The sequence below is a fragment of the Caretta caretta genome, chromosome 5 (assembly GCF_965140235.1).
Source record: "Caretta caretta isolate rCarCar2 chromosome 5, rCarCar1.hap1, whole genome shotgun sequence".
Taxonomy (NCBI): domain Eukaryota; kingdom Metazoa; phylum Chordata; order Testudines; family Cheloniidae; genus Caretta; species Caretta caretta.
In genome coordinates, this window is record NC_134210.1 from 93096476 (window position 1) to 93120544 (window position 24069).

The following is a 24069-nucleotide window of genomic DNA, read 5'->3' on the forward strand; positions in this document are numbered from 1 at the left end:
CACTTGAATCCAAACTTTTATATTTCTTTGAAATCCTGTTTCCATAATTTGATGGAGGCCAAGTAAGTTATCTTTCACAAAAAAAAAAAAAGGGATTTGAATCCCTCTGAGAAGAGGGAATAAGATCTCTGCGTTTTCTCCCTACAGATTTAGATTGTCACCATCTGACAGGCTGTACATAGCTGACGACGGCTCAATCATTCAGGCCAGATAATGAGCAAAGTTGGTATCTGATATATTCTTTTATTTATGATTCCTGTTGATGTAGAAATATACTTGCACTTTTGTGGCATTGCTATCTCTTGGGTGTCCTGGTTTATCAAATTAAACATACTGTAGATAAGTTCTGTCTCTTCCCATTGCCTTCTAAGCCCTTTCCTCTCTTCTCATCTGGTGCAGACAATTATTGCCATCCTTCGTTACCAAGGTTCATAACCTCGGTCATCTCGGACTCCTTTCTCTTTCTCTCTCTCTCTCTCTCTCTTTCCTGTCACATCCAAGCTGTCGCCAAATGAACCCTGCTGTTCCTTTCTCTATCACATGGTGAAAATACATCACTTCCTACTAATCCCAACACTGCATGTCTATGCTTTGTTTAGCTGATGTCTTAAATACTACAACCTATTTCTCTCTGGCTTCCTTGTTTTCCATTGCTTCTCTCCAGTTCATCCGGAATTGAGCAGCTAAAATAATTTTCCATGCCTGCATATTAGACCACATTCTGCTCCTGTTCCAATCTCATGCCTGTTAAATCAAGTTTAATATTGTGGTCCTTTTCTTCAAATCTTTACATGACCTATCTCTCCTACATCCCCACCTTTGATTATTATATCCAGTCTTGTTCCATTCTCTTTGCCCATGCAAATCTTGTTTCCTTTTTTACTTTATTTTATTTTGTATAAACATCAGCTGATAACAAAATCTTGGTGTTTGTGTATACTGTTAAACAGCTGTTGCATTCCAACCCCAGAGTTGGCTGCACTTCAGTAGTGAGTGAAATGATCCTTGCAAATATGTATAATCGTTACTGACCTCACAGGGTATTGTGAAGCTTACTTAAGAAAGGTTGAGGGATGAAAAACATGAAGTACAAAGTATTACTTTATTGTTATAAGGAAATCCATATTCTGGTAACATTTACTTTAGAGGAAAAGGAAAACTCGCTATGTCATTGAAAGTGACCCTGGAAACTTGAGATAAAACAGAACACTTGATGGGTCTTTTTATACTCTCTGCTTACCTTGGAAACAGTGCAGTATGACCATAAAACAAAAATGAATGATTCCTGTAGAAGGGGTAATGATCATTTGCTTAAAAAACCCCCAAAACCTTCATTTCCCCCTTGCTTCTCTTTGCGTATATTTCAGTGCTGAAAATCTGTTAGCATTACTCAAAAAGAGACTTAAACTGTTGCAGACAGGATAGTAAAATAAATTCTAGCACTGTGTGGTTTATTCAAAATCTTCTTAACCAGTAAGGAATTAATCCTTTTACATAATACTGTTGTTAACATAATAAAAATACTGTATGTGTATATTCTGTTGGAGCCTATTAACCAATCAGAATGTAAAAGTAGGAGACACATGGTCTAATGTTTAAAGCACAGCATGAGGAATCTATATTTTGACTCCTGTTGTCAACTGTGCCACTGACTTGCTCTATGACTTGGGGTAAATTGCTTGATCTCACTTCATCTCAGTTTCTCCCTCTGTAAAAAGGGGCAAAAATAATACTCAATACTTCTGTAAATTTCTTTGAGAGCTTAGAATTGAAAGTGTTACATAAAGTATTTTGTTAATTATTAGCTTTTTATTTCTTTGAGATTTCCTACACTATGCAGGAGTGGGGATTGAGGCTTGAACATCCTTCACAGAACTGTTTAAATTCTGACTTCAGTCTTATTACTAGTGAAGTTGAATTACCGGGGCGCTCAGCAGTTTGCAGGATTGATAATAAGCAATTCTATCTTTTTTTTCTTATAAACAAAGTATATTTGATGTGGAAGTCACATAGCAGGAATAAATCTGGAACCCCCAATGTCATTTAGTGTTGTGTATGTAGCGATGTAACTGGCAGAAGGGAATGTTTTCACCTTGTTTTTTGTAGTGCACCTTTAAGTACAGAGGCCTATTCTCTGAGCCCTGGTCTACACTAGGACTTTAGGTCGAATTTAGCAGCGTTAAATCGATGTAAACCTGCACCCGTCCACACAATGAAGCCCTTTATTTCGACTTAAAGGGCTCTTAAAATCGATTTCCTTACTCCACCCCTGACAAGTGGATTAGCGCTTAAATCGACGTTGCCGGCTCGAATTTGGGGTACTGTGGACACAATTCGACGGTATTGGCCTCCGGGAGCTATCCCAGAGTGCTCCATTATGACCGCTCTGGACAGCACTCTCAACTCAGATGCACTGGCCAGGTAGACAGGAAAAGAACCGCGAACTTTTGAATCTCATTTCCTGTTTGGCCAGCGTGGCAAGCTGCAGGTGACCATGCAGAGCTCATCAGCACAGGTGACCATGATGGAGTCCCAGAATCGCAAAAGAGCTCCATCATGGACCGAACGGGAGGTATGGGATCTGATCGCTGTTTGGGGAGAGGAATCCGTGCTATCAGAACTCCGTTCCAGTTTTCGAAATGCCAAAACCTTTGTGAAAATCTCCCAGGGCATGAAGGACAGAGGCCATAACAGGGACCCGAAGCAGTGCCGCGTGAAACTGAAGGAGCTGAGGCAAGCCTACCAGAAAACCAGAGAGGCGAACAGCTGCTCCGGGTCAGAGCCCCAAACATGCTGCTTCTATGATGAGCTGCATGCCATTTTAGGGGGTTCAGCCACCACTACCCCAGCCGTATTGTTTGACTCCTTCAATGGAGATGGAGGCAATACGGAAGCAGGTTTTGGGGACGAAGATAGCTCACAGCAAGCAAGCAGAGAAACCAGTTTTCCCGACAGCCAGGAACTGTTTCTCACCCTAGACCTGGAGCCAGTACCCCCCGAACCCACCCAAGGCTGCCTCCTGGACCCAGCAGGCAGAGAAGGGACCTCTGGTGAGTGTACCTTTTAAAATACTATACATGGTTTAAAAGCAAGCATGTGAAAGGATTACTTTGCCCTGGCATTTGCGGTTCTCCTAGATGTAGTCCTAAAGCCTTTGCAAAAGGTTTCTGGGGAGGGCAGCCTTATTGAGTCCTTCATGGTAGGACACTTTACCACTCCAGGCCAGTAACACGTACTCGGGAATCATTGTAGAACAAAGCATTGCAGTGTATGTTTGCTGGCATTCAAACAACATCCGTTCTTTATCTCTCTGTGTTATCCTCAGGAGAGTGAGATATAATTCATGGTCACCTGGTTGAAATAGAGTGCTTTTCTTCAGGGGACACTCAGAGGAGCCCATTCCTGCTGGGCTGTTTGCCTGTGGCTAAACAGAAATGTTCCCCGCTGTTAGCCACAGGGAGGGGGGAGGGTTGAGGGGGTAGTCACGCGGTGGGAGGAGGCAAAATGCGACCTTGTAACGAAAGCACATGTGCTATGTATGTAATGTTAACAGCAAGGTTTACCCTGAAAGAGTGTAGCCACTGTTTTATAAAATGTGTCTTTTTAAATACCGCTGTCCCTTTTTTTTTCTCCACCAGCTGCATGTGTTTCAATGATCACAGGATCTTCTCCTTCCCAGAGGCTAGTGAAGCTTAGAAAGAAAAAAAAACGCACTCGCGATGAAATGTTCTCCGAGCTCATGCTGTCCTCCCACACTGACAGAGCACAGACAAATGCGTGGAGGCAAATAATGTCAGAGTGCAGGAAAGCACAAAATGACCGGGAGGAGAGGTGGCGGGCTGAAGAGAGTAAGTGGCGGGCTGAAGAGAGTAAGTGGCGGGCTGAAGACAGGGCTGAAGCTCAAATGTGGCGGCTGCGTGATGAGAGGAGGCAGGATTCAATGCCTAGGCTGCTGCAGGACCAAACCAGTATGCTCCGGTGTATGGTTGAGCTGCAGCAAAGGCAGCTGGAGCACAGACTGCCACTGCAGCCCCTCTGTAACCAATCGCCCTCCTCCCCAAGTTCCATAGCCTCCACACCCAGACGCCCAAGAACACGGTGGGGGGGCCTCCGGCCAACCAGCCACTCCACCACAGAGGATTGCCCAAAAAGAAGAAGGCTGTCATTCAATAAATTTTAAAGTTGTAAACTTTTAAAGTGCTGTGCTTAAAGTGCTGTGTGGCATTTTCCTTCCCTCCTCCACCACTCCTCCTGGGCTACCTTGGTAGTCATCCCCCTATTTGTGTGATGAATGAATAAAGAATGCATGAATGTGAAGCAACAATGACTTTATTGCCTCTGCAAGCGGTGACTGAAGGGAGGAGAGGTGGGTGGTTAGCTTACAGGGAAGTAGAGTGAACCAAGGGGCGGGGGGTTTCATCAAGGAGAAACAAACAGAACTTTCACACCGTAGCCTGGCCAGTCATGAAACTGGTTTTCAAAGCTTCTCTGATGCGTACCGCGCCCTCCTGTGCTCTTCTAACCGCCCTGGTGTCTGGCTGCGCGTAACCAGCAGCCAGGCGATTTGCCTCAACCTCCCACCCCGCCATAAACGTCTCCCCCTTACTCTCACAGGTATTGTGGAGCACACAGCAAGCAGTAATAACAGTGGGAATATTGGTTTCGCTGAGGCCTAAGCGAGTCAGTAAACTGCGCCAGCGCGCCTTTAAACATCCAAATGCACATTCTACCACCATTCTGCACTTGCTCAGCCTGTAGTTGAACAGCTCCTGACTACTGTCCAGGCTGCCTGTGTACGGCTTCATGAGCCATGGCATTAAGGGGTAGGCTGGGTCCCCAAGGATACCTATAGGCATTTCAACATCCCCAACAGTTATTTTCTGGTCTGGGAATAAAGTCCCTTCCTGCAGCTTTTGAAACAGACCAGAGTTCCTGAAGATGCGAGCATCATGCACCTTTCCCGGCCATCCCACGTTGATGTTGGTGAAATGTCCCTTGTGATCCACCAGAGCTTGCAGCACTATTGAAAAGTACCCCTTGCGGTTTATGTACTCGGCGGCTTGGTGCTCCGGTGCCAAGATAGGGATATGGGTTCCGTCTATAGCCCCACCACAGTTAGGGAATCCCATTGCAGCAAAGCCATCCACTATGACCTGCACATTTCCCAGGGTCACTACCCTTGATATCAGCAGATCTTTGATTGCGTGGGCTACTTGTATCACAGCAGCCCCCACAGTAGATTTGCCCACTCCAAATTGATTCCCAACTGACCGGTAGCTGTCTGGCGTTGCAAGCTTCCACAGGGCTATTGCCACTCGCTTCTCAACTGTGAGGGCTGCTCTCATCTTGGTATTCATGCGCCTCAGGGCAGGGGAAAGCAAGTCACAAAGTTCCATGAAAGTGCCCTTACGCATGCGAAAGTTTCGCAGCCACTGGGAATCGTCCCAGACCCGCAACACTATGCGGTCCCACCAGTCTGTGCTTGTTTCCCGAGCCCAGAATCGGCGTTCCACAGCATGAATCTGTCCCATTAGCACCATGATGCATGCATTGGCAGGGCCCATGCTGTCAGAGAAATCTGTGTCCATGTCCTGATCACTCACGTGACCGCGTTGACGTCGCCTCCTCACCCGGTATCGCTTTGCCAGGTTCCGGTGCTGCATATACTGCTGGATAATGCGTGTGGTGTTTAATGTGCTCCTAATTGCCAAAGTGAGCTGAGCGGCCTCCATGCTTGCCTTGGTATGGCGTCCGCAGAGAAAAAAGGCGCGGAACGATTGTCTGCCATTGCTCTGACGGAGGGAGGGGCGACTGACAACACAGCTTACAGGGTTGGCTTCAGGGAGCTAAAATCAACAAAGGGGGTGCCTGTACATCAAGGAGTATTTCAGGCAGGACTTCACGGAGGGTTCCAATAAGAAATGGTGCACCTAAGTTATCGTTCTTATTGGAACAAGGAGGTTAGCCTGGCCTCTGATACATGGCTAGATTTACCTCGCTGCACCTTCTCTGTGAGTGACTGCAGTGTGATCTAGAGGAATGAGTCCCCTAGACAGGGGAGGAGGCAAATGAGTACAAAACAAATCTGGTCTATTTCTTGTTTTGATCCACTCCATCTATCTTTTACATCTTTGGCTGGCAGCAGACGGTGCAGAAGGACTGCATGCCATCCACATCTCATGGCTGCTCGGCAGAAGATGGTACAGTACGACTGCTAGCAGTCCGTATCGCCTGTCCGCTCACCATAAGACAGTTCAATAGGACTGACTGCAGGACTAAAGAGAGTGACCTGGTCAAGTCACTCCAAATTTATTCCCTGCGCCCATGTCTGCCCAGGCGCTCGTGGCCAACGTGGCCAGGAGCACCTCGGACATGACGATGACGGCTACCAGTCGTACTGTACCGTCTGCTGCCACAAGGCAAGGGGTTGCTGCTACTGTGTAGCAATGCCGTACCGCGTCTGCCAGCACCCAGGAGACATAGGGTGACGGTTACCTGAGCGGGCTCCATGCTTGCAGTGGTATGGCGTCTGCACAGGTAACTCAGGAAAAAAGGCGCGAAATGATTGTCTGCCCTTGCTTTCACGGAGGGAGGGAGGGAGGGAACGGGGGCCTGACGATATGTACCCAGAACCACCCGCAACAATGTTTTAGCCCCATCAGGCATTGGGATCTCAACCCAGAATTCCAATGGGCAGCGGAGACTGCGGGAACTGTGGGATAGCTACCCACAGTGCAACGCTCCGGAAGTCGACTCTAGCCTCGGTACTGTGGAAGCGCTCCGCCGAGTTAATGCACTTAATGCACTTAGAGCATTTTCTGTGGGGACACACACACTCGAATATATAAAACCGATTTCTAAAAAAACGACTTCTATAAATTCGACCTTATTCCGTAGTGTAGACATACCCTGAAAGTAGCAACAGCTGTGAAGTGGCTGCTGTTCTGTGTTTCACTGAAGATGCAGAATGCTAAAATGACTCCATGTATCTTTCTTTTTGTTGTGGAGACTTTATATTTGTTCCTTGTTTATTGATTTCCTTAGCTTAAGCTAAGGAAATCAATCTAGTTTGAGAAGTCCATGCATTTCAAAGGTAAAAAGCTGCTCTTATCTGGAAATTATTGGCCTGCTGTAGTAACCATAGGTGATACAATGAGAGACTAGAGGAAGAATAGATTCCCCCCCCCCCCCAGTTTTTCCCCCAGCTCATTTACTTTGTGCATTTGACAACATTTTGCACCTAGTTTCACTATTTCCTCTAAAAAATCTGTATGCACACTTATCTGTGTAGGTCTTTCATACAGGGGTGTGTGTGTGTGTGCGTGTGTAATAAAAAAAACAACAAAAAGCAACCAACCAACTAAACGCCCCTGCCCCCCAACAACACAGGAAAATGATAAAACAGAAATGAGCAGCAGAACCTACAGGTGAGGTGTAGTACCTCCAATCTAGCGTGCAGGTTTTTTTTGTTAAATAATTAAAAGCAGTTTCAAATTGATGATCACTCTTTAGGAAAACTAATACATATGATTTAGATCGGGGTTGTAGAGTGTATATATGTACAAAGATTCAATCCTAATAGCCACGTAAGAAAGACTCGTGTCGTACATGTGAGGCACTCTAAAATGAAGGAAGTATAAAATAGTGAAAGCTTTATGTGCATAACATTACTGTTATCCTTGTCAATGGAAATTTTAAGAGTGTAGGTAATATTGTAAACCATTACTGCTGGTTTGAACTAGTGAAAGTACTGATTTCATTGGGAGTCCTTATATGCACAAGGTATTTATAGAATCCAGGCCTTAAATTACACTGAGACGTTGATTATGCAATCGGTTCTATGTGAATAGACACCTGTGTTTTTGGGGAGCCACACTGACTTCAATGGGATCAGTTTACAGGAACAGGGCTGTAGGATTCTTCTTTGACCCCATGTATTCCGTTTTAACAAAACAAGTGTTAACTATCCTTCACAGGTTACCGTATTTTGCTGTAAAATGCAAATCACAAACAAGACATTTGCAGTGCTTCCCACAAGGTTGGTACTATACCCTACCCACCTGTGATATGACAGTGCATAGTTTGCCTCACAGTAAAACTAAAGTGCCTTGTCTCTACTATGTTTTTACAGAGAGATAGCTAACATGCATTAGATATCTCACTGTAAAAACACATCTCTGTCAGTGAAAACATAACCTTAGATTATATACATCTCTCATCGGGAATCTTATAATTTTCTTTCACAGAGCTAAATACATACTTAGAATTATTTTCTAACTGATGCAGCAGGTGCATGGAAATGTGAGGAGACCCAGGTTCTAGTTGTCTCCTTAGGCTTTTCTGTGTAAATTAATTTAATTGACCATTGTGTTTCTGTTTAATGAAGTAAATGGCAGCTTCAAATGTTGCTTTTGTACATAGAGAAATGATCAGCACTTCTGCTTCCTGCCATGTTTAGTTACACTGAGATCATGTATTACAAATATGACACATTTCTTACTCTCACTGTAATACTTGTATATTGTTTTTGTACTGACAGATGCATCAGAGAATCTTATCCTTCACTGGTTCTTAGAATGTAGAATGAGAGAGTGAATCAGAGCTGTGGATGAGAGCTTAAATTATATAGTACCATTCTGAACATGAGCCACCTCTGGGACTTACGCTGGAAAACGTAGTGAGCCAATATGTGTACACCATCAAACGTACGGATTCTCTTGCTCACTCCATCTGTGTGAATTTTCTTTAGCTTCATCCTGGAAAATGAACAGAAATAAGAGACTATGACAGATAGTGCTTGATGTGAGTCATTATGCAGACTTGTCCATTAACATAAAGCTAATGAAACAACCAACTATACTTGAATCAGTCACTAGAGAAATCCTGTTTTGTTTTGACTGGAGAATCCACTCACGTTGCTAGGATTCTTGAATTCATTTTCCTACGTTGTCTCACAGTTTGTACCTCAGAAACAGCCATAGGAACTGGGGAGGTTTAAAGGAAGGATGTAATCAAAATCCTTCCAACCGAGCATTAATAATAACGGCACAGCTAAGTGAAATGTGAACAGTAATCTACACAGTCTCAAGACACTCTAGTTCTATGTTTGGCTGGCTAACCAGAGAAATGTAGAAATCAGAGACTGACGAAAAAACCCTAAGATCTAACTCATCCTTTATAGTCCTTAAACTCATTAACCTGAAGATGCAGGTTTGTTCCTACAGCATATTTTTCAGGGCCTTACCTAGTCCAAGTCTAAAATAATCTCTGATGAAATTTAGTATTTTTCTTGGGAGTTTGTGCTATTGTCTAATAGTTCTCACTGTACAAATGTACAGGTAAACTCTTCCCGTGTCTATGATCTAATTTTGAAACAAGCTATAACAAGGGAATATACGAGACAAGGGCAGGAGGGAAGATGGGGGGGAAATAAGGTTGCATGGCTATATAGGTTACCTGTGTGCACAATTCAGTGGCTTCACATAATCTAATTTAAAAATAAATAATATCTACTATCTCAGACTGCTGCTCAGCCTAGCTATCATTTGCTGGCATTTCCTGTAGGTGTTACTTCAAAAATGGCCTTTTTTTAAAAAAAAAAAATGTTTGTTTTGTTTAGGAAACTTTTATAATTCACAAAAAGAAAAGGTTTCAGAGTAGCAGCCGTGTTAGTCTGTATCCACAAAAAGAAAAGGCGTACTTGTGGCACCTTAGAGGCTAACAGATTTATTTGAGCATAAGCTTTCATGAGCTACAGCTCACTTCATTGGATGCAAGCTCAGAGCTTCACACTTTGAAATAATTGGTTTACACCTTGCATATAAAGGGAGATATGGACATAGCAGGCTTGCAGGGGAGGACTCTGAAGAGGGGGAATAGCCTTAGGGGTTAGTTTGGGGTGGGTTTTCTGTGCGTAAGGGCAATGTAAAAAAGAATGAAGATAATTGTGGGAGAAGCAAACAAAAGGCTTAGGACTGGTAGAGCAGGATGTTGATATCAGTGACTTACTAGGTACTGGGCCAATGGGGCCATGCCAGGGTCCGCAGCCAACTGGGGAGCCCCTGGAAAAATGGGTGCCCAGAACCACTCTGCCCGCCCAGTGCTCCTGTCGGAGCATGGGAAGCCCCTGTGCCCCAACCCCAATCCCTGACAGTAGCACCAGGCAGGTTGGGGCAGGGAAAGCCCCTGCACTGCAATCCTGCTCTCTGGTAGGAGTGCTGGGGGGAGGGGCAGGGGAGACTGCAGATGGAAGGGCAGGGAGGTGCCCCCACTTGCTCTGGCCCAGAGCCCCACAAACCCCTAATCTACCTCTGGGCGATGTGATAAAGAACGTGAGTAGGGAGGGACACAGTTGTAAAAGGTCCTGAAGGTGAGGACAGGAAGGTTAAACTTGATTCTCCCTATTTCCACTGCATCAGTGGATTTCAAGGTGGGAGAGGGAGGGAGTGTGTGCATAGAGCAGCAGACGAAAAGGATGATCTTAGCCAGCTTCATTTTGTATGGGCTGAAAAGGAGCAATGTGGATATCAAAAGGGAAGAGACAAGGGGGTTACGGTAACTGAGACCAAGCTAAGGGCTTGGGAGAGTATTCTGGCTGGGTGGGCAGAGAAAAATAAATCCTGTGGAGGAGGAAGAGGCAAGATTTGTAGGCAGCCTATGTGAGATTGGGGGAGAGATTCCAAGGTTACAGGCCATGTGTTCATGCCTTCAAATTTCTATAGCTGGTTTATCTTGTTCTTCGCTTTAGCTACTGTTTTAATTGAAGTATAATTCTTCTAATATTTCCCGGTCCCATCAGCTACTTAGTGACATCTGTTACTGTAACCTGTATTCCTTCCAACTTGATAATCTTTTTTATCTTCATGTCAAAAAATGAACTCAGTATTTCAGGTAGAATCTTGTCAGTGCTGCATATAGAGGGACTCCCCCATCCCTGGACCATGGCATGATGATCCTGCATTGCAGATATGTTTGCTTTGCTTTCCACTCTTGCTTTTCAGTCTCTATTAACATGTTCATTTCCATATATTAGATGACTATGTTAACACCAGACCTAACACAGATCCTTGCAACATGCCACTGAGACAGTCATATGATTCAATACGCCGCTGTTTCTTGTTACCCTTTTGTCTTCTGATGTTCAGCCCTTTGTCAGTCCTTGTGACAATACAATGTGCACAAGCCAATTCTGAAATGTTCAGATATGATGATGGTGAGACACTGTGCAAAGTGCTTTTACAAAAGTCTACAAATATTGCATGTATTTTATTCCCTTGGTCCACTGGTTTTTTATTTATATAAAGAGTGATCAGGTTTGGTTTTTATAAACCTATGCTAATCATGAGTTATGCTTCTGCTATTCTCTAGATGTTTGTAGGGTTTTTTTAAACTTTATCAAGGCAAAGTTACAATAAAACTTTTTAACATGCTACATAATATGTTACTTACTCAGGATCGAGTTAATATTCTACTAACCTGGCTAAAGATTCTGGCTGGCTGAATATGCTAAGAAGGGTGACCAAATTTCTAAGTACTTATCTTTTTGGTGCTTCTCTTGTGTATGTACTTGATTTGAAAGCTTTTTCATTATAAGGATAGTCTATATTTTATTATCCAGTACCATTATCCCGTGGGTGAGAAGTCACATTTTTCTGTTAATATGCAATACAAAGTGCTAACAATAAAAAATAAACGCATTGTTTAAAATGTAGATTATTTACTGGAACATTCAGTAAGCAGGTCAAGGGATCTCTAAGAAGCCAGCATTTTGTCATAAAACGAATCTCTTTAATAATTTCCTCCTAAAACTATCTAATTCCTGGACACAACTACCTTGTGCAAATATGTTCCCCCCTTCCCTGCACATCCTCTAACAGAGGGCCTTCCTAGTAGCAAAAACACGATGGATCTTAACTGGAATCAAATGCCATCTATGCAGTAGTTTATAACAATTTTCCTTATGAGCTACTCAGATTGAATATGCGTATTGCTTTTCCCATGGAGGAGCAGCGAGGTTGGGGGGAAGGGGCAAAGCAAGGAGAGGACAGTGAGAGGGAGAGCACGTAAAGGGCCGATGGGAGAGCAGCAGAAGTGACATGTAACCAGCCGCTGCTTGGCACCTGCCCCCACACACCAGCCACTGCATCACGCAGCCAATGCCAGCTGGAAATGGGATTGATGATGATGGACTGACAGGGGGAATGTCCAGGCCCTGTGTGCTGCAGATATATCTGTGTGCTGCAGCTTCACCCTACAACCAGCCTTGCACACCTACCCCCATCGTCAGCCACTGGACCCCCCCAACTCATCGCTAGTGGACAGGTGGCTGGGGAGCAGGGATCCAGCCAGCAACAGGTCCTGCTAGTACTGATGGGAGGGGGACAGAGACAGAAAATATGGGACAATTTGCCTGTTTTTAAAAAAAAAAGTTGGGATACCTGCAGAAGGCCTTAAATGTGGGACTCTCCCTTTAAAAACAGGATGTCTGGTCACCGTAATTTAGCATCCTGAACATTCTTTCTAGTGCAGGTTATGTTAATTGTTTAACATTTGCATCATTACATTAAAATTGAATGATATGTTAAATACTGGGGAAGGGATCAAAGATACTAGAAAAGTTTCTGTGACCTTCAAAAACTTTACAATTTTTTTAAGAGACCTAGATGTGTTTTCATTTAATAATTACATTTTAAAAATGATTTTTGTTCAAGGAAATTTACTGTTAAATCTGTCTAAACACTTTTTAAAAAATTTTTAGACTTTTGTTCTGTGTGCATGTTAGACTTTCCATTCTTTGCTTATATGCTGGGATTTGTCTGGACATGTTTCCTTGTTTATAGGAAATTTAGATATGTATTTCATTTTTTGGTTAAGGTGCCCAGGGCCTCTGGCCTTCATTTATGGACTCTCTCATACATTAAAATTTCTAACCAGTGTTCAGTTGATAAATTGTGGTATGCAAAAATAAATACAAACTTAATCTTGGATTTGCAGCCCCAATGCCCGTTCTCTGGAGTGTTGCTTTTTATGCTTTTTGCTCTCTGATTAGAATTTTCTTTTTCAAATGGATATCCAAAAGAATAGTCAGGAAATTGGATTTCCTCTTCCTCCTTCTCCCCCCCACCCCAGACTCCCCAATTAACCAATATGTTGAGGATTGGAGGGTTTTGTTACATATGACATCTTTTCAGCTGATCACTCTGGAAAGCATTTGAGATGTGAAATAATATTATTGGAAGACTTTCCTGCTTCCCCATAACCATAGAAATAACTGCGGTCTGTTGTGGAGTTATTCCCCTCAACCCCCATCAAATCTAAAATTGGCAATGCAATCGACTCCCCCTCGGTAGGGGTAAATAAAATACCTTGCTTCTGTTCACTGGGTCAGAAGTTTTTCTTTTTCCTGCTCTGTTTTCGTACTGTGATCATCAGGCATGGCAGGGTGTAAACAATAATTTAAACTACTAATCTGATGACTTGACAGTGCCAACAGACAGTAAGAAGAACCTTGATCATCACAAACCTGCAGAGCAGGTTTGTGCCTTAAATCACGTTTTTGGCCTCTTTCCATGTGAGGTACCGAAGGCATTGCATTTCCTAACTCCTTCTGCTTGTTCTGCTTCTTGAGGATTTATTACTCATGCAGAACACGAAATATTTACAAGGAGAAGGTTCTCAGAATGCTTTATCCCCTCTGGTTGTATGATGGAGAGAGGTTATGAATCCAGGGAAAATAAGAATCTCATGAATTCTTTTTTCATGTTGTTTTCATACAGATCTTATGTTGCTTTGTTATGAAAATTCAATCAGCCCTTACAAAATACTCTTCCTTCCTTTTTGACCGGGATAGCCACACCTCCTCCCTTTCCCCACATATTACCTGTGACGTTGTACCCCATAATGCTTTATAGAAATATGCTTATGATTGTAAGTATGACAAACTGGAATATGTTTTATGCTAGATATGCCATGTAACATATCTTTGCAAAGGTTATGTTCTACTGAATGTATTCATCCTATTCATGTGCATGTATCATTTTTATATCTGAAGTTATGAGTGTTAGCTCTATGCTTGTATTTAAAGTGTTTGCTGTAGATAGCACCTAAGGCAGATTTGGTCAACATAGTGGAAAGGGGTTATTCAGGTAAATGGAAGTACTTGGCTTATAATGGACCTTGATAGATACCAATCCACATCTGAGCTTTCCTGGGAATGTTCGGGCTAACGTGGGCAATGGCTCGGCTTGTAGAGAACTGAGTCATGCATGGACATGTGACTTGCCTATGTGACTCCAGAACTCCATCTTGTAGCTGTGATTCTACACAGGGGGAGAGCGGGGTTTCCACCCACAAGAGAGAGGCTATATAAGCCCCTGGAAATCCCACCATTTTATCTTCAGCTGGCACAAAAGAGAGCCTCTCCGCCCCAAACTGATGCCTGAAAGAAACTGGAACAAAGGACAGTAACTACAGGGGTGTGAGTGATTGCTGGACCTATACTAGGAGGAAGTCTAGTCTGTCAAAGAAGCTGATTGAACCCTCTCTGAGGGTGAGATGTACCTACATTTAGTTGCCTACTGTATTAGGCTTGGACTTGCGTGTTTTATTTTATTTTGCTTGGTAATTCATGTTGTTCTCTCTGTTATAACTTGGAACCACTTAAATCCTACTTTTTATATTTAATACAATTACTTTTTACTTGTTAATTAACCCAGAGCAAGTAATGAATTCCTGGGGGAGCAAAACAGCTGTGCATATCTATCAGTGTTTACCCTGTATAAGCTTTGTACAGAGTAAAACTGATTTATTTGGGGATTGGATCCCATTGGGAACTGGGTATCTGGGTGTTGGAAACAGGAGCACTTCTTAAGCTGTTTTTCAGTTAAGCCTGCAGCTTTTGGAGGATGTGGTTCAGACCTGGGTCTGTGTTTGTAGCAGGCTGGCGTGTCGGGCACAACCAGGCAGGGCACTGAAGTCTCAAGCTGCCAGGGAAAACTGGCTCAGAGGTAGTCTCAGCACATCAGGTGGCAGTTACCAAGAGGGTTTCTGTGACTCAACCTGTCACACTACCATAGGCGCTGACTCCATGGGTGCTCCAGGGCTGGAGCACTCACAGGGAAAAATTGGTGGATGCTCTGCACCCACCAGCAGCTTCTCCCCCCGCCCCAGCTCGCCTCTGCCTCTGCTCTGCCTCCTCTCCTGAGCACACTGCTGGGTCCTGCTTCTCCTTCCTCCCAGCTGTTTTGCACGGCAAGCCTAGGAAGGAGGAGGGGGAACGCGGCATGCTTGGGGGAGGAGGCGGGGCAGAGGTGGGTATTTGGGGAGGGATCCAGTAGGGGCAGGGAGGGGTGGAGTTGGGGCAGGGCCGAGGGCGGGACGGGCGCAAGCACCCACCGGCGCTGACAAAAGTTGGCACCTTTGCACACTACCAAAGTCAAACAGCTAAACATTTGCTCAAAAAGGCACTTAAAAGATTGTATGCATTCGGTTACCTGTATTGATATCTGAGGATTTCTGTGCAAAAATATCTCAGAATAAAAGATGTGGCTTGCCCAAAGTGAAAGGTTTCTGCTTTATGAACCAATGAATTGTACCCTCCTGTTTAAAACAAGTATCACTAGTCTGTGACCTACAATTGCAAGATATTTCATGCACTCTCTGGAAAAAATAGCACCCTGCGGGTTGCCTCAGAAGCCTATTCAATGGAGTTTGCTGTGCCTGGTTTTACACATCTTTCAGCTAATCGGAGATCAAAAACAAATGCCAGCACTAAGGGCATTTTGGGGATTTGTGACATTCCGGAGAAAAAGTGAGTCCATGAAGCATGATTACTCTTCCATATATGTAGATGCTCTTTAATTGGTGAAAGATCTGCTGTAATACTGATAACTATCTTCATTTAATCATCCAAAAATAATTCAGCACGTTAGTAACGTTAGTTATCGTCTTTATGTAGGAAGAGCACAAATGGATAGAAATTGTTTATAAAAATGTGGGGGAGGGAGATTTCAATATTAACATGTAACATGTTTCTCCGTGAAGAGAAATATATTTTACAATCCAGTTTGTCCATTGGGGTATTCCACAACTAAGGTGGAATCTGGCAAGCCAGATTCTGAAATGCCTTTCCCATGAAGAGGCAAGTCACACAATCTTGCAACATCTACTGGTAAGATGTATTATTTTGTTGAGCAGTATGCCGTTCGTGACTGCAGCTGTTCCAAAGAGAATATGAAAAATGGTGGTGGCAAACATCAGGCAGTCTATTTACATTGTATTCTGAGCATTGACTAAACAGATTGGGATCTGCAGTTTTGGCCAAAGATTTTCTATTTGTAACATAATGTCATTTATTGTGGCCAGTTATTTATAAATGGTAAAGAGTGACCAAGAATCATGTCTCGTTTTAGCTAAATATAATTAAATGTGAGACCAAAACATTCCAGTAGTGATCCTGTGCTGGACTTATGTATACAGTGACCACCAGATTTTGAAAGAAGTGTAGGGTATAGAAAACCCAGTCACAGTCAGAATCACATACAAAGAGTGGAGCTGGCTTTTGTGACTTTGAAGTCCTAATCTTTCCAGGGAATAAATAGTTCATGCAAACAAAACACTAACTCTGCCCTTATATGTTCCATGACTATTTTCTTGTGCTTAACTGTTGATACTTACAGGTCTATTTCCAGTGTTCTCTACAGGGTTTCCTATATGTGGTAGGGAGGGGGTTAAAGATACATAGTGACAGGGCAGGCATTCAAGGAAGGGACTGCACTGTCCAGAACTTTGAAGTTCTGCTGGCCTGCAAAAATTTGGCAATAGATCTGTAAATTCCATCAGGTGGAACTATTTGGTCTGATACTGGAGTGCTCCGTCACGTTCACCTTTTGGAGGTCTATAAGAGAGCTTGTTTTCTGAGAACCTTAGGAGATATTTCAGAGGGGTAGCCATGTTGGTCTGTATCAGCAAAAACAACCAGGAGTCCTTGTGGCACCTTAGAGACGAACACATTTATTTGGGCATAAGCTTTCATGGGCTAGAACCCACTTCATCAGATGCAGGGAGTGAAAAAAAGTGTGCAGGTTAAATATACAGCACATGAAAAGAAGGGAGTTGGCCTTGTTAGCACTTAGTAAGGCAACTCCCATCATTCCATGTGCTGTATATTTATGCCTGCCTACTTTCTTTTCACTCCATGCATCTGACGAAGTGGGTTATAGACCATGAAAGCTTATGCTTTCAAATTTTTCATCTCTAAGGTGCCACAAGGACTCCGTGTTTGTTTTTTAGTGTACAAGATGGGAGTTCCTCCCCTGATGACTTTAGGTTGTCCACAGTAGACAGGGCCAGCTCTAGGCACCAGCAAAACAAGCAGGTGCTTGGGGCAGCACATTTCTAGGGGTGGTGTTCCACCATGCCTCCCCTAGAAATGTACTCCCACCACCCCAGCTCGCCTCCACTCCGCCTCCGCCCGCTCCCCTGAGCATGCTGCCGCTGCCGCCGCTCCACTTCTCTTCCCCCCTCCCTCCCAGGCTTGCCCCGTGCGAAACAGGAGCTGAGGCAAGGGCTTATGCCACAGCAGGTCTTTCCCCTCAGCCTCAGGTACTCCTACCAGTGCATAGCAACATATTTGACTCTGCTCCTCACAAGTTAACCATGCGTGCATGTGCACTGAATCCCTCCTGAGCTGTGCACTTTTCGTTTTTGTTTTGCACAACAATCTACGGCAGATATTTAGTGCATGACTTTGTGAACTTGACCAAATTATGAGCTTTTGAGTTTTCTCTGGGTTACTCAAAGCCATTGCCTTTCAATGGCTTTAGCTATGCTAACGTTTCTCTTCACACTAGATTCCTCCCATGTTGTCTAGATCTGCTCAGCGGGACTTTACTATTAAATGTTCTGCAGTGCTATGAGTTTTTCTGCTTTCCTTTGTCATACTATATTTTTTATTTTACCTGATTTGCTATTTTAAATGATAGACTATATTTCTGAGTTTTGAAGACAAAATTATTTTTTCTTCAGCTGTGCAGTCCGATGTATACAATTTCATTTCTATTTTAAATATCTCGGTTGCTCCAACCATTTAGGTGTATCAAATTAAAATAACCAGCTTAGGGCAAAATGTAAATTGAAACTACACAGAGAACTGAACAGACGGATTAATTTATTTCCATAGATGTATTAATGTCTTGGTACTTTTTAACACTTTTTGTTTACTTTGTGGGAATTGCAACATAAAAGCTATTGTTTTTTAAAATCATATCCTTACTGCACAGGATACAACATATGTTTAAAGGAATATCAGGTCTGATATATTTAAAAATGTTGATTTGATGAGGCAGGAGCTCTAAAAATCCCACCAAGAGAGGGGTTGGGTATGCTGTGTACTACTGGAAACCCCCAGGAAGGTGTGGGACCTTCCATACCTTTCTGTTCTGAATTTTGGGCAGATGGCCTAATATTCAATCATTGCTGGCTGTGCCTTCCTATGCACCACCTAAGGTGTGGAGACGTGTTAGGAAAGGAGCTGCAGTGCCAGAGGTGTCCTAAAATGTTTTTAGTAGGAGACTCTCTGCTACTGCATGCCCATCTCCTAGGGACCACAACAAGGCAACGCATCTACTGTCAGGGCCGGCTCTCGGATTTTTGCTGACACAAGCAAAAAAATTTTTGGCTGCCCCTGCTTTTTTTCGTGTCTCCCCCGCCCCTTCCCAACCCTTTCCCCAAATCCTCGGCCCCGCCTGCTCCCCCAGGCATACCGCAACTCCCCACCCTAGCTCACCTCTGCTCTGCCTGCTCCCCTGAACATGCCGCTGCTCCACTTCTCCCCCCTCCTTCTCAGGCAAGGGAGAGGCAGCTCATTCAGGGGAGCAGGCGGAGCGGAGGTGAGCGATTGGGGGGGGGGGAGTGCAGAAAGTAAGGGGGGGTAGAGGAACCGCTCCCTGCCCCAGCTCGCTTCTGCTCCACCACCGCCGCCTCCCCCGAGCGTGCTGCCGCTCGGCTTCTCCCTCCCTTGTACGCTCTGGGGGAGACACTGCTGTGGAAGCTACCTACTTAGCAGAGCCTCAAAAGCTCCCTGCTTCCACTGAGCTTAAGCTCCACTGGATAGTCATGTTTTGTTTCTCTCAAAAGTGCTGGCATCTAAAACTTTATATTCTGTAGTTTGGATGTGTACAATATTACACTTCAGGTATGTCTACGCAGTCGGAGGTGTGATTGACAGCACAGGCTGGCATCACGGTGCTAGCTTTAATCTAGCTAGCATAGCTAAAACCAACAGTGAAGCCATGATAGGCTTCAGTGAGGGCTAACGTTGTGACTAGGTACATAGGTCTCTTGTTTGTACAGCCCACACCACACTGAAGCCCCTGTTGCCACTGTCTTCCTTGCTATTTTCAGCAGTTCTAGCTAGATTAAAACTAGCACTTTTATGCAAGCCCGTGCTACAGTCATACTTTCGGTTGCAGTGTAGACACACTCTTTGGTATGTGGCAAAATCTGTATCTTCTTTGCATTCCTCATTTTAAAAAAAAACCCCAAACACTTTTTTTTTTTTTAAACCAGCGTCTGTCTGTGTTTACTTTTTGAGATCTAAATCTGCCTGAAGTTAGAAATGTTTGAACAAAGCCACTTGTATCTTAGAGGAATCTGATCAAGTTGGATCCTAGCTATAACATTTAATAAAGGACCTGTTTTTAGTTATTTTCAGCTACTAAGTGGACTTATTTGTAATTTTCCAGAAAATAGACAGTAGTCTGTGAGTGAGTAGTGTAACTTAATATGATAGATGGTTTTTCATGCTTAAAGGGATTTTGAAACCTGCTTGAACTGAAAAAATATAATTCTAGCTATACTCTTTAAATAACTCAGCTATAGGAACACTACTAATGCTTTTGTTGTTAAAGTTCTGATTGAACTGTAGGAAGAGGGAGAGCTGGTATTCACCCATGAAAGCTCATGCTCCAATACATCTGTTAGTCTATAAGGTGCCACAGGACTCTTTGCCGCTTTCTCAAATATCTTGCTTGTAAAGGTCACAATGTGATTCTTAATGTTTGTATTGGACAGTGTTCACATTTATGAATGCCTAGGGCAAGAAAACTGAGCATATTTGCTTCTGGGGGAAAAATGAACACATGATGATTGGCTGCTACTTAGCTTGTTGGATTAGTGCAGGGGTGGCCAACCGGAGCCTGAGAGAGAGCCAGAACTTACCAATGTACGTTGCCAAAGAGCCACGGTAATACGCCAGCAGCCCCCGATCAGCCCCACCGTCCCCCCGGCTCCCAGCGCCTCCCGCCCACCGGCAGCTCCACCCATCAGCACCTGCCCGTCCCTCCCCTCCCCACACCTCCCGATCATGGTGTGCAGGAGGAGGGGGAGAGGCGAGGGCATGGCAGGCTCAGGGGAAGGGGGGGGGAGGAGTGGAGTGGGGGCAGGGCCTGTGGCAGAGCCAGGGGTTGAGCAGTGACCACCCCCCGGCACATTGGAAAGTTGGCGCCTGCAGCTCCAGCCCCAGAGTCGGTGCCTATGCAAGGAGCAGCATGTGGCTCTGGAGCCACACGTTGGTCTCCCCTGGCTTAGCGGTTGATTTGAACTCTCCAGTAGGGAACATTGCAGAAGGATGTCAATGCTGATGAATGTTACCGTTGAACAGTCTACAGATGTGTCTTGAGGAGGGGGGTGTGAGCGCACGCGTGCGACTGTGAGGAAAGAATAAGAAAAATCACAATACACGTGGAAAACTTTTTTGTAAAATAAAACTAATTTCCAAAATTAGACCAGGTAACAAATTCCGGGAGTGAGGGAACTAGTGACAGTCTGGGATCTACAAGAGAAACTAATACTTTTGGTGTAATTTGGAAAGAGTCTGTTAGAAACTTAATGAGCTGAAGAGCTTAAATACTTTTTAATGAATTTTTCACAGTTGGTTTTTAAAGGATTGTTTAGTCTGCTTAAGGACTGTGGAAAGGAGGAGAACGTTACGAGACTGAAAGGATTCTGAATTCCTGGAGACCAAAGATGTAAAAAATAATTGGTTGCATGCTTATTCTATTATCCATAAATTATTCTGTGATATTATGCGAAGACTGATCATGTCAGAAATGAATATAAGGTGTATATAACTATTCTTTTTAGTGCTATCCTTGAGTACCAGACTTCAGAAAATGTAAGTCAACATATCTTCAGTTACATTTCATTTTTAAAATTATTTCAGTATATTTTCATGTGTCTGTAGGTTGTATGAGAGGATGTGGTCCGGTCAGAATGCATAATATAAAATAATGCCCAAATAAATATAGTGAGCTTGATTTTCAGATGTGCTAAGGCTTTAAAGTTAGTGAAAACAATCCCTAAAGAATAGTCCCTGATTGGCGTAGAACTGGTGTAATGGCTCCATACTGGTTCTGCTCCCAGTGGGGTAGGTTTGGAGGTAGGTTTGGCCAAAGTGCACTGCTCTAAAGCTTATCTCTGCTTCCTAGAGGTAATAGGAAGCAGAGCACAAGCTGGATCCGCCTTGGGGGCCAGACAATAAATAATAGGAAAAAGCTGACACAAATGAGTTTCATTTAGATTCAGATGTGTGCAGTGTCAATCTGTTAGTGATATGCAGTGTTGTTGTAGCTGTGTCAGTCCCAGGATATTAGAAAGACAAGTTTTGGGGAGGGGGGTGTATAATGTCTCTCTCCTCACCTACTTTGTCTCTCTAACTTATTAGTTGATGGCATTTGAGATTTCCTAAAATGAATCTGCAATGCAAAATATTTCAGCAGCAGGAGGGGAACCGGTATCAAGGTGTTAAATGTTTGAGAAGCCCAAGGATACTTTATATTAATTTACAGGTATCCTGGAGAAATCACTGCTTTTCTCAGGGCCTGATCCAAAGCCCCTCAAAGCCAATGAGATCCTCACAGAAATGAAAATACAACCTCTTTCTCCGTGATTGCAGAAGTCAATGTGGTTCAGAATATATAAAAGACATGTTGATTATAGGTAATGTTCTCACTTTTTGTCTTAAATTTTACTTGACTTAATCTCAAAATCACACATACATAAGGGGAGAGGCTGTAACAAACAAACAAAACAACAAACCAGTGTTTGCTTGCTTTGTTTTCCATTGTAATATGTCAATGTTAAAACTTAGGCAATTATCTATTCTTGTAGAAACTTCTTTATATTTTCTTTTTAAAATATTCTACAAATTGCTTCTAAGCTTTTGCTGTACAGTTAACACACACAACTACATTTTGGAAGCTTGGAATATTCTGTCCAGTCCTGTTACTGTAGACATCCCTGTCTTCATAATGTTCTAGAGCATAGACAAGAATGGTATTTACAGATTTAACAAACACTGCTATCACTGCCCACATAGTTTTCCTAAGAGTTTGAGCATACCTTGCTTCATGATGCAGAAATCCTTTGAGTGTCTCGATCAACTCTGAAATTTAATTTTCTACAAGTATATGTAGATGTCCAGTCAGACTAAATATATTATCTGAGACATGATGTGATGAAGTGGGAAATTTTTATGAATTGTATGTACCTCAGTTTCCCCCATACTTTGAATTGCTACCTGGGAAAGGAGGAATTTTGCTCTCAAAGAAGAGGTGTGTGTGTGTGTGTGTGTGTGTGTGTGTGTGGACTGAACAGGTCACTTAAAAAGACCTGGCTGAGACTGACCCATAACAATGGATAATCCAAGAAGATGATGGGACGCCCCAATTACCAGGACATTAATTGTTGGCTCTGGAAGAACCTTGCAACTCTCACTTTGGACTGATTCGGGCATATCTACACTACAAACTTAAGCCAACTTTAAGTTAAGTTGATATACAGCCACTATAATAATTAGTGTGGACATGAAAAACTGCAGTATCTTCCTTTTTCTGTCGGTGGAGCGCATCCTCACCAGGAGCACTTGCACTGACTTAAGAGGGGCAGTTTGGGGGGCTGAGAGCACAGGCTTTCAGCTCCTAGCTCCCTGCTCTCAGCTGGGCAGCTTCCGGGGGCTCCCTGCAGGGAGTCCTGCTGCTGGCTGGGCTCCCAACCCCAACCTTGGGTGGCCACCTGACTGGGAACAGGGAGCCAGGAGCCTGGGCAGCTGCCTGGCTTGGAGTGGGGAGCCCCTCACCAGGGTGACAGCCCGAGCTCTGAGCTGGGCACAAGATTCACAGCAGGGAGCCTACCAACCTTTCTTGTCAATTTCCTGGCTCCAGCAGGGAGCCGGTAAATTGACAAGAATGACAGGCAACAGCCAATGTAAGTAATGCAGTGTCTACATGGACACTCACCCTGACTACACAGATGCCCTACACTTTTCGCACTTCTTGTGGAGGTGGAGTTATTATGTCGGTGTAGTAGGGCACTTACATGGGTGGGAGCAAGGCTGTAGGTTAGAGACTTCCATAATTAAGTTGATGTAAGCTGCCTTATGTCAACCTAACTCTCATGTAGACCAGGTCTCAGGTTTGGTCTATACTGTACTCCTGAGGGCATTCTGTGCCAAAAAATTAAAATTCTGTGCACAATATTTTAAAATTCTGCAAATATTTATCAAAGAAATGTGAAGGCTCCAGTATGGCATTGGGTAGCACAGGCCACTGGCTGCACAAAGATGGGAGATCACTGTGCAGCTCCCCCCAGCCCCCGGGACACACTCAGCAGTGAGGCTGCACCTAACCCTGACACTGTGCAAGGACTGGCCTTGCCCCAGGAACACCCCACGGCCCTCCATGCCAGATGTATGAAGTGTGGTAGGCAGGCTCATCAAGGCAGGAGCCAAGTGTGGAGGGGCTTAGTGTGGGGGATCCAGGTGTGGGTTGAGAGGGTTGTGTGGGGCAATCTGGGTGCAGGTGGCTCATTGGGGGATCTGGGTGTAGAGGGGATCTGGATGCACAGGGGCTTGTTGGGGGAATTCTGGGTGCAATGGGTATCTGCAGGGGGTCCAAGTGAAGGTGGTTGGGGCTCAACGGGGGATGGGGCTCTGGGTGTGAGGGGATAGAGCTCAGCAGGGAGGTCTGGGGGTGCGGGGCTTAGTGTGGTGGGGATCCAGGTGCAACAGGTTGG

At 44.0% G+C, this 24069-nt stretch overlaps 1 protein-coding gene across 2 annotated transcripts in view; it reads left to right on the plus strand.

Moving 5' to 3' along the window:
• The window catches only part of FRMD3 (FERM domain containing 3), a 219218-nt gene that overhangs the window by 9115 nt on the left and 186034 nt on the right, over nucleotides 1-24069 (plus strand). Inside the window, exon 1 of one of the 2 annotated variants that reach the window (XM_075128687.1) lies at nucleotides 15788-15808. The exons of the other annotated variant lie outside the window; for it this stretch is intronic. The gene's annotated coding sequence lies outside the window, so the exon portion shown is untranslated. Of the gene's footprint in view, nucleotides 1-15787; nucleotides 15809-24069 lie in introns of those variants that run through there. 2 annotated transcript variants of the gene reach the window in all.